Consider the following 4,785-nt stretch of genomic DNA (forward strand, 5'->3'; position numbering starts at 1 on the left):
AGATAGAAAAACCAGAGACAAGAGAGTGAGGGAAAAATAAACATTTGTAGAGCAGAGGTCATGCTAATTTGTCTACTTGAAGCACATAATGTGTTCTTATGGAGAACAATCAAATCCAGATAGATAGATAGAAAGAGGTACATCATGGAAATATTAATACCTGTATTCTGATTCTCTGTCTCCATGATCCAGCTGGCTCAAACAAGGGATAAAGAAGAAATGACAAGCAACTCAATCAAAGGAGCAAAAGCATCATGTGACATCCATTGGACACTTGTCCAAGTAAATCAAACAGACCCCCCCTTAGTCTCCATTAATAGCCTGCTCAATGATCATGAAGTACAATGGGTCAAGTTACTTTTTTTAACCTTCAAGACCTGTTAATAAGAAAAACAAACAGGCAGAATAAACTTATATATCCCTAAATATAAGTATACAAATATTTATTGATTATAAGAATATATGACAGGATGTTGTATGATTTATACACAAAGTTGCTTGCAACAGTTTAAGCAGGTTAAGAACATTTACTTTTAGCTGCATGGCATAAAACCAAAATTGAGATATGGTTTAGTGCAATTATCAAATTGCAAAGGCTGTGATTTAATTGTTCTTACACACAACCAGCTCGTTATACACCAGTGTTTGTATTTGTGTTAGCGTTGTAATTATACAGTTGTAATGTAAAAAACAACTATATATATACAGTATATACATTATTTTTATATACATAATTTAGAAGAATGTCAGTAACCAGACAGTTTCTGGTACCACTGTTGGTACCAGAAACTGTCTGGTTAGGGTGAGTATATGATGACAGAATTTTCATTTTAAAGTGGAGTATCCCTTTAAAATAGTCATATTTCTTCTTAGTTTTTATTCAGTCAATTAAAATATTTAATTAGTAATAATATGAATTATTATTTTATAGCCATGTTGATATATAATCACAAAATTGTACCTACAGCCCTACAAACAAGCACAGCAAACCTGATTATTTTAAAGGGATGGTTCGGAGTAAAATCAACCTAGGGTCCTTTGCACCATGACCTCGAGCCAAACACCACCAGAAGCCTTTTTTCCCTTGGTTGAACATTATTAAAGTTAGAGCTTATTTAGAGATATCAGCCGAATGGCTTAGTGCAGGCGCTAATGGAACCTAGGTTGTATCTCGTAAATTACCCCACTAATAATGCCCAGAATGATACCAAACTTCTACAGTAGTACAAATAGGTTCTGTACTCATAACATTGTTAAATTAGAGGTAGCTATAGCTTTTGAAAGTTCAAGGTGGTTAAACAATATCTCAAGCATGGCAGAGAGGAGGCATTAGAGGTCATGTAATAGGTCATGTAACTTAAGTAGTAAGAGTTCATGCAAGTGATGGACATCTACAGATGAGACATGTCCTACATACTATCTGATCTCTTCTATCACAGAGGCACTCAAAGGAATTTAACAGGTTATCTTTGTCCTCAGGGCTAAAGTAAAAGGAACAATGCCACGTAAACAAGACAACTTGAAGGGTATGGCCCCTCGGTCAGCTCTCTGAGGGACAGCAACAGACTTCAAGCAGTTCAACAGACTCATTCAGTGCTTCGAAGCATATTGGGGCTATACGTCAAGCTTTTAGCCTGGGCACATGATGCAGCAGATGCACAATGTATTTAGAAAACCCATACTGGTCAGAGCACATTTTTATAGATTTTTTATTTTATTTATTTTTTAACAATGTTTAGAAATGTACTGTTTGAAATATTACATATAATTTTGATACATGCAAAATGTTATTTTTTAAGTTATAAAATGTTGGTAATTAAAATGTCAACTGCACACCGAACTAAAATAAAATTTAAGGAGCATTTTAATAATCCAGTGAGGAAAGAGGCTGGTAGAGTGTACGAGTGAGAGTGAGTTTGAATGAGAGATGCAGTTTGCAGCTGCTTTGTATTGTATGTGCGGTTTGGACGACGACACACATGCGTTATATAATTGCATTGCATATAATGTGTGCTGGTCAACTAGTCTAAAATTAAGAAACCCCTAGAACACAGTAAAAAAAAAAAAAAAAAAGATAAAAAAAGATAAAACATAGGAACATTGTGTACAATTAAGATAGGCTATTTACTTTATTTTCCAATATCCAAATATGATACTAAATACCACAGGGAAAAGGGCTTCTATTTGTGACATGCTGTCTTTGCATTTAAACATTGCACATTTTAAACAGGACACGCATTAGCTGAATAAATGTTAGCCAATACAAACATATTTATAGAAAACAGTTGACAATGAATAGACAGGAGTCCAATAATAGCATAACGAATCACTTATTCTAAAAATAATATAAAGTATAAGTTCCGAATCCGACATATGGGCTGTGTTAACAGTAAACGTCCGTCATTTAACGGATTTTAAAAGCAGGGATGGATAATACAAAATGCTTTTTGGCAGAAAAAAAACAAGCAAGAACAAAATTTTAATTTAGCCCGTCAATTTGAATTTTACAATGATCTTCTCTCTCTGTGTGCGCGCGTCCGTGTTTGTGAGAGAGCTCGCGCAGCACTGATACAACGGTACTTTTTAATCCATAAGTAACTAACGCGCTAGTTTTCATACAAAATAAGTATGTAACATAATTAGGTACTTTAGTTATAATTAACACAATAACGTAACACATACGTTTCTCAACACTGAGAATGAATGAATGAATAAATAAACGCCTGTTTCTCCAGACTCACGCTTATCAGTAGGCTAACGTTAATCCACAAATCACAGCACTTTCATAATCACTAAGCCATAGCGATTTCAAGATTTATAGTTCAGCATTAGGCCTACTTGAGCATTTTATTATTTGCATGACTGATGAATGATGTCTTCCTCTTTTCTGAGTGACCATTAATAACTTAACGGAGTATTTTAAGATAATCCATGCGATCTGTGTGATCATCGAATCCATAAGATTAAGTTAACTCAACAATCAACTTTCCACATCGACCCCAGGCCGTTTACCTTCAGGAGTCAGAAGTACCGTACTGTAGGCTACTGTCCTCGCTTATGAAATCAGTCAGACGGCGGCCGCGGGAGTGGAAGGGGGATCGAGCGGGAATCTTTATTGGTGTCGATTTTCAGTCTCTTTTTAATGATAGGCCTTACGGATCTGTCAATCATCCCCCCTTGCTATTTGGGGAATTAACCCAGCGCTATGATTGGTCGAACTCTTCCTCTTCCTCTTTTGCTGTAGCTTGATTTGAGGACAGCGCGTGCACAGAGGCGTCACAAGGTTTTTGCGTAGTTTAGAGTGACAAATCGTACCAGCGTACTTTGAAGTCAAAATGCGTATCCGCTACGCAAAATGCGTACAGGTTGGCAGGTCTGTGTTTTGTTTTTACGTAGCAGCAAAATAGACTTAAAATACTGTAAACTGTAAAATGTAAAAAATTGTATGTGTCCACTGTAAGACTGAAATAACTGTAAGACTTGAGAAATGAGATAAATGCCAGGCAGTCTACTTGAGGCCCTGAGAGGACAAAGGACCTCTCTGGAAATTAACATTTGAACTCACCCTTGTGCACTATCGGGATGAAAGTCTCGCCTCCGAAGCATCCTAATCTACATTTCATTCTCTCATCCCCCATTCCTTCTCCCCATGCGAAGATCACCAAAAACTCACCCAAGAATCTAAATGGTTTAATGTGAATGATTATCATTGAGTATTATACATCTTTGGTATCATTTGAAATGTCTCATTTCCAAATAAGTAAAACAAAAGGTAATAAGGTTTTTAAGAGTTTAGAGATAACTGGCACACAAAGGAAGGTGGTCTCTAGACAAATGGTCTCTTACCCCCAAAAGGTGTCAACTCTGAATGTAAATTCCCATTGTTAGCAGATGTTTCCATGTGAAAGAAGTTTCTGTCTATATAATGAAATGCAATGAGAAGATCTGGGCCTTTTCTGTATTTCAGATTAGCCCGTGTCCTTTCAGGGCCTCAAGTAGAATGCCTGGAATTTATCTAATTTCTCAAGTCTTACAGTTATTTCAGTCTTACACCACTTACAATCGAAACAAAACATTGTGCTTTTGTAAAATAAAACAGGGTGTAGCTGCGCAAACAGCCTTTTTCAGGGTGTTTGCACCGCCACACTTGGGTTTCTCCCCCCCCCCCCCCCTTTTTTTATTATTTTCTATTATGAAATAGCCAGTAAAATAAAGGCTTTTTAAAATAATTTTGAAGTAGAGTGCCTAGGATTTTCTCTTTTCTAAATATAGTATGGGATGTTTTGTCAAAAATAAACTAAATATATTGAATTATCAACTAAGATGTTATCGCAGTGTTTGTTCCAATGTATATTCAAATGAATGAATCCTTAACTTTGAAATACGTATGATAAAATGTATGCTCTTTACAAAGAAAGATTACACTTGAAATATTGTTAAAATAGTAATTATTGTTGATTAATCCCCTGAGGTCGGCTGTCGCGCCGGCGCGATAGGCTCGTTTTTTTCCTTATCAGTGCAACAGAGACGAAAAATACTCTGTTGATTTTGATCTTACATACTTGTGTTTTACATCACTCGATCCTGTTAAGTGTGTATTATCTTTGTGTATACTCACAATAAAAACAAAGTGTTGTGCTTTTTGCCAAATAAAGAAAAATAAACATGATGCGAGTTCTGCTTTCTCTCTGTCAGTGTAGTCCATTCTGAAACGCGTCCGAAAATGAACTGTAACTCAGTGAATTCTCAGTCAAACAGGCATACAGACACACAGGCATGAAGCTT

Source organism: Leuciscus leuciscus (assembly GCF_965113295.1).
Source record: "Leuciscus leuciscus genome assembly, chromosome: 11".
Taxonomy (NCBI): Eukaryota; Metazoa; Chordata; class Actinopteri; order Cypriniformes; family Leuciscidae; genus Leuciscus; species Leuciscus leuciscus.